We start from the raw sequence: 11,433 nt of genomic DNA, 5'->3' as shown, positions 1-11,433 counted from the left end.
GGTAACCGAAGGAGCAGTTTTCAGAATTACCATCAACAACCTTATGTTGCAGCTGTGACCATTCCGGCTGCAGCACCAGTGTAACAACAACAACCTCAACGTCAACAAAATCAATACCAAAAACAACAGGGTAACAGACCTGCTTATCAATAGAGACAGAGGATGATGGATAGGCGTTTCGACACTTTTCCGATGTCGTACGCCCAGTTGCTTCCCAACCTTCAAGAATTACAACTTGTGCAGTTACGCACTTTGGCTCCTCCTATCGGCAGGCTTCCAGTGGGTTATGACACCAATGCTAGGTGTGAGTTCCACTCTGGGGCACCTGGCCACACTATTGAGAACTGCAAAGCTTTTAAGCATGTAGTTCAGGACCTTATTGACTCAAAGGCCATTAACTTTGCGTCGGCTCCTAATGTTGTCAACAATCCTATGCCGCAGCATGGTGGGGCAAATGTTAACATGGTGAAAGGAGAGGTCAAACCCATCAAATATGTGTTGAAACTGAAGACTCCGCTGTTAGAAATCAAAGAATACTTGCTAAAGGCAGATGTTTTCCCCGGTTGTGGGAGCGGTTGTTTGGGTTGTGTTGCACAGAGTGGGGGTTGTGTGAAGCTGCAGCAGGGTATCCAGACCTTGCTTGACGATGGTGTCCTTCAAGATGAAGACCTATTTGCTCAAAAGTCCGTTGAAGGGGTTGTTGAAGAGGTGTTTGAAGATGCCGTTGAAGAATTTACAAATGTTGTTCCTACTGATTTTGTAATTCCTGATGATGTAACTAATTTTCCTGATGTTGTTGCTGATATTCCAAACATTGTGCTTGATTCTGATGTACTTCTTGAACGTGATTCTGATGTTTCGGAGTTTTGTACTTCAATAAATAAGATTTCTGAGTATGACTGTGACGTTGCCACTATAACAATTTTCTACCTGACCGCTCAGATCAGTGTGCCAGTAGCGCAACCGGTACCACCAGTGCGACCGCATCAATCCACTATGACCATCACGACCCCTGGTCCTTTACCTTTCACCAGCGAAAGGGCCATTCCTTGGCATTACGGGGGGAGTGTGTACACGCATGATCATGGAGTGGAACAGCCACTGAAAATAGAAGAGGTGCAAGATCAGAAGTCTGAACCTGAAGTCGAAGTAAAAGATCCCGTAGTGGACAATGTTGGTGGAATCGGGCGATTCACCAGAAGTGGTAGACTGTTCTCACCACCGGTTATCCAACCTGATAGTGCTGACACCACGGAAAAGGTCAAAGGCAAGCAAGTTGCGAATGAGGGTACCTCTGCACCACAGGCTGGCTCTGAGCCTGCTTTCCCGAAGGATGTGGACGAGCTCTTGAGAATTATAAAGAAAAGCGACTACAAGGTAGTCGATCAGTTGATTCAGACACCGTCTGAGATATCTATTATCTCACTCCTGCTCTGTTCGGAGGCACACAGGGAGGCACTTCTGAAGGTCCTTAATGTTGCATATGTGCCTCAGGTGATCTCAGTGAACCAGTTGGGTTTTACTGGTTCTGACTTGACGCCAGCTGGACGCGATCATAACAAGGCTTTGCACATTTCGATGGAGTGCAAAGGCACGGTGTTATGACATGTTCTGGTAGATACATGTTCCTCTCTCAATGTGCTACCCAAGAGAGCCCTGTCAAAGTTAGATGTAGAAGGTTTGATCTTGAAGCCTTTCGATCTTGTGGTGAGAGCCTTCGATGGTTCTAAGAGGTCGGTGTTCGGAGAGGTAGAATTGCCAATTCAAATTGGATCACAAACCTTCAACACCGTCTTCTCTATGTGATGGATATCAGTCCTTCGTATAGCTGCTTGCTGGGTCGTCCTTGGATACACAATGTCGGGGCAGTCTCCTCGACCTTGCATCAGAAGATCAAGTTCCCGGTCAACGGAAAAATTATCACCGTCTGTGGTGAGGAAGATATTCTGGTCAGCCACCTGTCTACATTCAAGTATGTAGAGGTAGAAGGTGAGATTCATGAGACCCTATGCCAGGCCTTTGAGGAAGTTCAGGTCAAGGATGCAGCTCCAGTGGAAGAGGTTGGAGCAGGTGCCTCTATTTTGTCCTTCAAGCAGGCACAGGCCTTGGTAAATTCAGGTGTTGCTCCCGGTTGGGGACGTCTGTTGGATTTACCTATGAAGGAAGACAAGTTTGGGATTGGGTATCAGCCAGTTTTAACTTCTACAACTTCAACGCCTCAGACTCGTCAGGGGCCGACTACTTTCTCCTGTGTCGGCATAATTCAGTATGACCAGATCTCTGTAATCAACAAAGAAGATGAGGATAGTGATTGCGACATTGACAACTGGGTGCGTCCAAGGGCCCCGGGTGAAGTTCTCCGCAACTGGTCTTCTGAAGAGATTATCCAAGTCACTCTTCTTGAAGAGTAATTTTCTTTGTTTATTTGTGCATGTCCAAGTCTTGCGTTTCGCCCAGGGCGTAATGACTCATTGTAAGGCTCATCTATGTGAATACCTGCATTTTTTTATCATAAATAAAGGACGTCTTTTTGCATTCAAATATTTTGTTCACTGTCTTTCTATTTTTGCAGTTTTAAAAAATCAAAAAATGTACTTGGCAACGTTTTGTTTAGTTTTCACTCCTTGTTCACACTCATAAGCACATACCATCACTCATGCAGATGCAGGTCACTGGATCCTATTGATAACAGTTCTGCTATGGCTCGCTTCGACTTTGAAAATCCAATCTTTCAAGTTGAAGAAGAGGGTGATGAAGACTGTGAACTCCTTGAAGAACTTGCCAGGTTGTTAAAACAGGAGGAGAGGGTCATTCAACCGCATCAAGAGTCTATTGAAGTGATTAATCTCGGCACCGAGGACGTCAAGAGAGAAATCAAGATAGGGGCTGCTTTGGAAGATAATATGAAGAAGGGGCTGATTGAATTGCTGCAAGAGTATGTTGACAGTTTCGCTTGGTCTTATCAGAACGTGATAGGGCTTGACACAGACATTGTGGTACACCGTTTGCCTCTCAAAGAGGATTGTCCTCCGGTCAAGCAGAAGCTCAGAAGAACGAGACCGGAGATGGCTGTCAAGATAAAGGAAGAAGTGCAAAAGCAGTTGGATGCAGGGTTTCTAGCAGTTACAAATTATCCGCCATGGATTGCAAATATTGTTCCAATACCTGAGAAGGATGGAAAGGTACGGATGTGTGTTGACTACCGGGATCTGAACAGAGCTAGTCCTAAAGATGATTTCCCATTACCTCACATCGACGTTTTGGTGGATAACACGGCTCAGTTCTTGGTATTCTCCTTCATGGATGGCTTTTATGGCTATAATCAAATCAAGATGGCACCAGAAGACATGGAGAAGACAACTTTCATAACCCCATGGGGCACCTTCTGCTACAAGGTGATGCCGTTTGGTCTGAAAAACGCTGGGGCAACATATCAACGAGCTATGGTAACTCTTTTCCATGATATGATTCATCATGAAATTGAGGTTTATGTTGATGATATGATTGCCAAATCTCAGACGGAAGAAGAACATTTGGTGAATTTGCAGAAACTGTTTGAGCGTTTGAGGAAATTCAAGCTGAGGCTTAATCCGAACAGGTGTACTTTCGGGGTGAGATCTGGAAAACTGCTGGGTTTTATTGTTAGTGAAAAGGGGATTGAGGTGGGTCCGGCCAAAGTAAAAGCAATACAAGAAATGCTTGAGCCAAGAACAGAAAAACAAGTTCGTGGTTTCTTAGGGAGGTTGAACTACATTGCAAGGTTCATCTCTCACCTAACAGCCACGTGTGAGCCAATATTCAACTTGTTGAGAAAAGATCAGGCTATCAGGTGGAATGATGACTGCCAAAGGGCTTTCGAGAAAATAAAAGAGTATTTGCAGAATCCTCCTATCCTTATGCCTCCAGTCCCAGGGAGACCGCTGATTATGTATTTGACAGTACTTGATAATTCCATGGGTTTTGTTCTCGGTCAACATGACGAGACAGGTAGGAAAGAGCATGCCATCTACTACCTGAGTAAAAAATTCACAGATTGCGAGTCGATATACTCAATGCTTGAAAAGACATGTTGTGCACTTGCATGGGCTGCTAAGCGATTGAGACAATACATGCTAACTCACACAACCTTACTGATCTCCAAAATGGATCTGGTCAAGTATATATTTGAGAAGCCAGCTCTCACTGGAAGGGTTTCTCGTTGGCAAATGGTGCTGACAGAGTACAACATCCAGTATACATCCTAGAAAGCCATCAAAGGGAGTATTCTGTCAGACTATCTTGCTCCGCAGCCGATTGATGATAATGAGCCGATGAAGTTTGATTTTCCGGATGAAGACATCATGTTCCTCAAGATGAAAGACTGTGAAGAGCCAGTTGTTGAGAAGGGACCTGATCCAGATGAAAAGTGGACTTTAATGTTTGATGGGGCCATCAATGCCAAAGGAAGTGGAATTGGTGTTGTCATTACTACTCCGAAAGGTGCCCACATGCCTTTCACCGCTCGTCTGACTTTCGAGTGCACCAATAATGAAACTGAGTATGAAGCATGTATCTTGGGTATTGAGCAAGCCATTGATTTGAGAATCAAGACTTTGGACATCGTCGGAGATTCAGCTCTAGTGATCAATCAAGTGAATGGTGATTGGAACACTCTCCAGCCTAATCTGGTCCCCTACAGAGATTACAAGAGAAAACTGTTGACTTTCTTCACAACAGTAAAGTTATATCATATACCTCGTGATAAGAACTAGATGGCAGATGCTCTTGCTACTCTATCTTCCATGATCAAAGTAACTAGGTGGAACCATGTTCCCAGGATCGATGTTATGCGTCTTGACAGGGCCGCGTATGTGTTTGCTGCTGAACTGGTAGTTGATGACAAGCCCTGGTATCACGACATCAAGTGCTTTCTGAAGAATTAAGAGTACCCTGCAGGGGCATCCAACAATGATAGAAAGACTTTGAGAAGATTGGGAGGCAGTTTCTTCTTGAACAAATACGATGTGCTGTATAAGAGGAACTTCGACATGGTTTTGCTCAGATGCGTGGATAGACACGAAACGGACATGTTAATGCTGGAAGTTCATGAAGGCTCCTTCGGTACTCATGCCGGCGGACATGCAATGGCTAAGAAATTGTTGAGAGCGGGTTATTACTGGATGACCATGGAATCTGATTGTTTCAAATATGCTCGGAAGTGTCATACATGCCAGATTTATGCTGATAAGGTGCATGTGCCGCCAAATCCTCTGAATGTGATATCTTCGACGTGGCCGTTTGCTATGGTGGGCATAGATATGATTGGAAAGGTTGAGCCGACTGCTTCCAATGGGCATCACTTCATCCTTGTTGCCATCGACTATTTCACCAAGTGGGTCGAAGCAGCGTCATTTGCGAAGGTCACCAGACATGTGGTTGCCCGATTCATTAAGAAAGAAATCATTTGTCGTTATGGGGTTCCCGAAAGAATCATTAATGATAATGGTTCTAATCTCAATAACAAAGTGATTAAGGAATTGTGCAAGAATTTCAACATTCAGCATCACAATTCTTCCCCTTATCGTCCTAAGATGAACGGTGTTGTTGAGGCAGCAAATAAGAACATAAAGAAGATTGTGCAGATGATGGTCGTTACATACAGAGATTGGCATGAGATGTTACCCTTCTCCTTGCATGGGTACCTTACTTCAGTACGTACATCGACCGGGGCAACCCCTTACTCCCTTGTGTATGGTATGGAAGCAATCCTACCTGTTGAAGTGGAGATTCCTTCTCTAAGAGTCTTGTTGGATGTCAAGTTAGACGAAGCTGAATTGATTCAGACAAGGTTCAATGAGTTGAGTCTTATCGAAGAGAAGCGAATGGCAGCCATCTGTCATGGGCAGTTGTATCAAAGTCGGATGAAGGGAGCCTTTGATCAGAAAGTGCATCCTCGATGCTTCCAAGTCGGAGATTTGGTGTTGAAAAGGATCCTTCCTCCTCAGACAGATCACAGGGGCAAGTGGACTCCTAACTATGAGGGACCATATATTGTTACCAAGATTTTTGATGGTGGAGCCTTAATGCTTGCAACTATGGATGGTGAAGACTTCACTTCCCCCGTGAACTCAGACGCAGTTAAAAAATACTTCGCATAAAATAGACCCGTTGGACAATAAAAAGGACAGTCCAGGCAAAAATGGGCATCCCGGCAAACCAAGAAAATGAAAAAAGGTTCAGGCAAAAGTTAGGGATTAAAAAATGAAAAGATTGTACACCCGGTAAGTTGAAAACCTGAAAAGGCAACTTAGGCAAAAATGGGTATCCCGATGGATTGAAAATCCGAAAGGGCGATCCAGGAAAAAGTTAGGGATTAAGCGACTGACTGCATTCTGAGTAGTTTTGAATCTCATCCTGTGTCGATAACTGGAAACTTTCGAAGGATAGGAAACCGTCCAATCACCTTTTTCAGAAAGATGATCATCTGGAGGATCTTGAAGACGAGCGAGTCATAGCAGGATTGGAACCCGATAGAAATCCATTTCACATTGCCATTAGATTAATTTCTGTTTTCATCTTTTGTGCAATTACCTCTTTCCAGGGATTGCTTCCTGATGTAAATGCCTATTCAAAGGCCATTTAGTCAATAAAATCATATTATTCAGTATATCTATGTGTTCATTTTCATTTTACTGTTTTGTTTGCAAAAATGACGTCCGAATTTTTGATAAACATTGCATCATAAAACATAAGAGCTTTACAGGTACATGCTTAATAAACATTTAAAATCGCTGTAAATTTTAAGTGCTTTGGATCATCTATTTAGAACAGGTACACTCGGGGCATTGCCTTAAGGTTCCTAGTAGATGATCGCGGTTGTTTTTCTTCAACAGTTGGTATTTGGTATCTTATCCCTGCAAAGTTGGTCCAAGCATTGGATTCTTCAATCCCCAACAGGTTCTCACTACTGTACTTCCCCAAGCATTTGTTTCAGATTATACACTCTCTAGTAGAGTTGACAGTTCCAGATTGTATATCCCCAGCGGAGTTGACAGTGTCAGATTGTATCTTCCCAGCAGAGGCGGCTACTCCTCAGAGTTCGATGCCAGATCGATGATCTCGACGCTAGATCCGTGGTCTCTTTTCTTGAAGCAGAATCTCGGTACCATATCGGTGTTTGTTTCCCCAGCTGAATCCTCTCTCACGTAGATTATGGTTGCTAGAACCACTGTCGTTTTCCTCAGCAGCAAGCTTTCAGTGTCGTTCTCTCCCCAGTCAGAGTCTCGGTATTTTGTTATTGCCAGAACACCGCGTGGCTGGTCATTTCCCCCACAAAGTTCATTGTGCTGTGTATCTTCAACAGCATTACCAGGGTCCAGAAGACTGTGATCATTTCCCCAGCAAAATTCCTTGCCTCGGCTTGGCATTCTTTCTAACCTAGCATTTCGCATCCCTGCATGTAGAATCATATCGCATTGCATCCTCCCAAATCGCGTAGCATTCCCATTTTCATGGAACATTACGCCATTGAAGAATTCAAACATACGCATGCAAAGCATAAGACATTCTCGGTATCCCAAGTGATAAGGCAAAAGTTCGTTTCCAGTACTCAGACTGAAGGTTGTTCATGACCTATCCTTATTACTCCCAGCAGGGGTCGTTGGCCCACGCGCCGCCTCAATTATCATTTTCCCTATTTCTGCCGATACTGACAGGCATGTAGTTTCCGGTGTTCAGACCGAAGTGACATTCAGGCCAGTTTTCCGATGTTCAGATCGAAGAAGTTTCCGACGTTCAGGTCGACGCAACTTGTGGCATTCAGGCCAGTTTTCCGATGTTCAGATCGAAGAAGTTTCCGACGTTCAGGTCGATGCAACTTGTGGCATTCAGGCCAGTTTTCCGGTATTCAGACCGAAGTGGCGCTCAGGCCAATTTCTTGGTATTCAAACCGATGTTTGATAATCTAGTATCTTCCGATGCTCAGATCGAAGTTATTTCCAGTATTCAGATTGATGAGCGGAATTCAGGCCACGGTTACTTTTGCATTACCATTTATCTTGGTATTCAAGCTAACATTCTTTTTTGGTATTCAGATCGACTCTCACCGTACTGTCGCAACCTGAAAAATACAGTGCGAAAAAAAAACAACCGGCGAAAGAAAAAGACAGAAGAGTCGCCACCGTGCGTTATTTATCCCAAGGGAGGGAAAGGAAACGCTCGAAGTAAACCTGAAAAAGGAAAGGACAAGACGGGGTCTCGCAACCAAATCTTGGGTTCGGGAGTCGGTTATGCGAAAGGAAAGGTATTAGCACCCCTACGCATCCGTAGTACTCTACGGGATCCACTTTTGTAGTTTTCGTCTAAAGGGTGTGGGTTTATCTTGTGCTGTTTGCCAAAAAAAAAGGGTTAAATGAAAATGACTCGCGCGGATGTCGCATCCACTGCATACGTATCTCATCTGAATATGAGAATCAGAGTCTTCGTAGCTCGGCTGACCTATGGGTTGGGATGTGTGCTCGCTAAGACATCGCGTCTTATGCCTACGTATCTCATCTGGCCTGAGAATCAGAGCAAAACGTAGTTCGGCTAACTACGGGGTTATGGATTGGGTTTTGGGGGAACGACGTCACTACGCAATCTACCGGATGCTCGACCTTTGGAGACTTACTCGCCTGTAGTAGAAGGAGTTAACGCGTTGCTTTGGGTTTTAGGGTTTGGGATGCTCGAGGGCAAAAAGGCAGTCCTTGATGAAGGAACCGCGCTACCTGCAGGGATACGAACACAAAACACAAAACATGTATCTTGAGGTAAACACAAAACATTGCCTCCTGTCGAAGTCTTCCAGCTAGGAAAGCAGTAAAATGCGGGAAAAATGTAAAAGTACCACGCGGATAAAGATCTGAAGTAACAGCAATTAGAGGAATGGGAAACCCTGAGATCCTTCCAAGCTAACATCATCAAAGAAAGTGGGTCAGTACAGGTAATCGGAATGAACCTTCAGGGGTTATCCCACAAATAAAGTGGGAAACCACGCAAGTTATCCCTGCAAAAGTCATGTGAGCCCTCACAAAAACTCAACAAAAGGGTTAGTGAAACACCATAAGCATTTTTTTCATGAATAAAAGTATGGTTTCAGAAACCTCAAACCCTGTGGCATACACTCAAAAATTAAACGGTTAAACATTCAAGGCATTGTTTATACATTCATATACATATTAAACCCATGGGCAAAGGTAATGGGAATAATGGCAAACCTGATTGGAGAGCTTGATTGAAATTGAGTAGCACCCGTGAGGTTTACAAAACAATCTTCAGGGTTTATGTGAGGCAGAGGTGATTCTGTGTAGTTGAGTTCCCTTCGGGGTTTGGAGGCTGCTCTGAACTCCGTTAGGTCTTCTCTCACTATCTTTTTCCTCAGGGTTTTGTTCCAAGGAAACCTCAGAGTATTTTGCTTCTCTTCCTTCTTCCCCTCTTCTGTGTTCTCTCAAGTGAAGCCTTGGTATTTATAGACTGAATTTCATAGTTTTGTGGGCTCAAATGAGAGAGACCCAAGTCCAAATTTTTTTATTATATTTTAATTATTTATTTAATATTATTTTTATTTATTTATTTTTTTGTAAAATTATTATTATTATTATTTTTTTTGTAAATTTTTTTTTTTCGTTTTTTTTTCTCTTTTTTTTTCGTTTTTTTTTTTTTCGTTTTTTTTTTCTCTTTTTTTTTTTTCGTTTTTGTTTTTGTTTTTTTTTTTTTTCCGGATCTAATTCTGATTGACATGATGAAATGCAATATGAAATGCTAAATGAATGCATGAATGAGGAGGGCAAATTTTGGGGTGTTACAGCTGCCCATACTCAATCATCAGCTAACCCGAGTAGGATGAAAGCGAACAGCTTATCAGACAAACGGGATGAGCTGTGATTGAATACCAAAGACAGACCGAAAATTTGCGCTCCGAGAACACCACAAAAACGCGGAAATACACCGTGCTGTTTATTTTCCTTCCGATCCTCTGGCTTAATTTGGAGTTTCGATCCTCTGGCTGAACCTATACTCAATTTAGTCCTCTGGTTGGATATTAATTTTGATCCTCGGGCTGGATACGATTTTGATCTTCTGGCTAGATCTTCTTCGATCTTCTGGCTAGATCTCCTCCGTTTCGATTCTCTGGCTGAATCTATTTCCTTTGATTCTCTGGCTGAATCTATTTCGATCTTCTGGCTAGATCTGAATTGTTTCGATTCTCTGGCTGAATCTATTTCCGGTATTCGGGCTAGACCTGACTTCGATCTTCTGGCTAGATCTTCTTCGATCTTCTGGCTAGATCTCCTTTGTTTCGATTCTCTGGCTGAATCTACTTCAATCTTCTGGCTAGATCTGGATTGTTTTGATGATAAATTCCCGTCATTAGGATCCCGCATCTGAGGCATGCGCTGGTTGACCTTCTTTTGAAATCTAAACCCAACCTTCATATTAGATATGCAGCTTCGAGAATATTCCACTTTTGGGCTTCGTACATATTCTTCGGGCTAGAACATGTTGTAACGACTCCTCAATTAGACTTAGGCTTGCTGGGGAAATAAAGCTTGTAGGCGACTTCACTGGGGAATCTTCAAATTGAGCCTTAGTCTGGCTTACTAGAACACGATTCTCAGGCTGAATCTTCGAAATGACCCTCAGGCTGGATCACTGGAACACGGTTCTCAGGCTGAATCTTCAAAATGACCCTCAGGCTGGATCACTGGAAAACGATTCTCAGGCTGAATCTTCAAAACGACCCTCAGGCTGGATCACTCACGCTTGATCCTCTGGTTGGATCTCATGACCTTGGTTGTAAAGTAATTCTTCAGTCTGCTTGGAAGAACCTGTTTATCAGCTTATGTGTATGCTTGATATGATATGCATGCAAATGCAAATGTTATGCATGGTGTAAAAAGAAATCTGCTTGGGGAAGCAAACTCCGGTAGGGAACAAATCGCTGTATCAATCCTTGAATGCTCTGTGGGGAATGATCCGTCTGCCGGGACCAATGAGCCACCAAAAATAAATTGGCTGCTTGAAAAGTTGACCTTGCGGGGGGAGTATCAACTATGGAATCTTTGTTCGGCGAGGCTCTGTGAGGAGAGTCTGTGGGGAAAACACTTCCTGGGGAAATGTCGTAGGAAACGACCTTTGCTGGGGATATGGACTTGCTAATCGCCCTCAAACTGGGGATTAACAAATCTGTTAAAAAAAATCTGCTGGGGATGAGATGAACACTGGGAACACCACCCTCTTGTCCGTTGGGTATGCAACCACTCCGCTGTTGCTAGGAAGATACAGTCTGACACTGTCAACTCCGCTGGGGATATATAGTCTGGATACTGTCAACTCTACTGGGGATAGACAGTCTGGATACTGTCAACTCTGTTGGGGAACATGCTCTACTGAGGAGAGACTTTGTCAACTGCTTGG

This window comes from Lathyrus oleraceus, chromosome 2 (assembly GCF_024323335.1).
Source record: "Lathyrus oleraceus cultivar Zhongwan6 chromosome 2, CAAS_Psat_ZW6_1.0, whole genome shotgun sequence".
Classification (NCBI taxonomy): domain Eukaryota; kingdom Viridiplantae; phylum Streptophyta; class Magnoliopsida; order Fabales; family Fabaceae; genus Lathyrus; species Lathyrus oleraceus.
The sequence above is the reverse complement of the archived record's forward strand: the minus strand, read 5'-3'. Positions refer to the sequence as shown.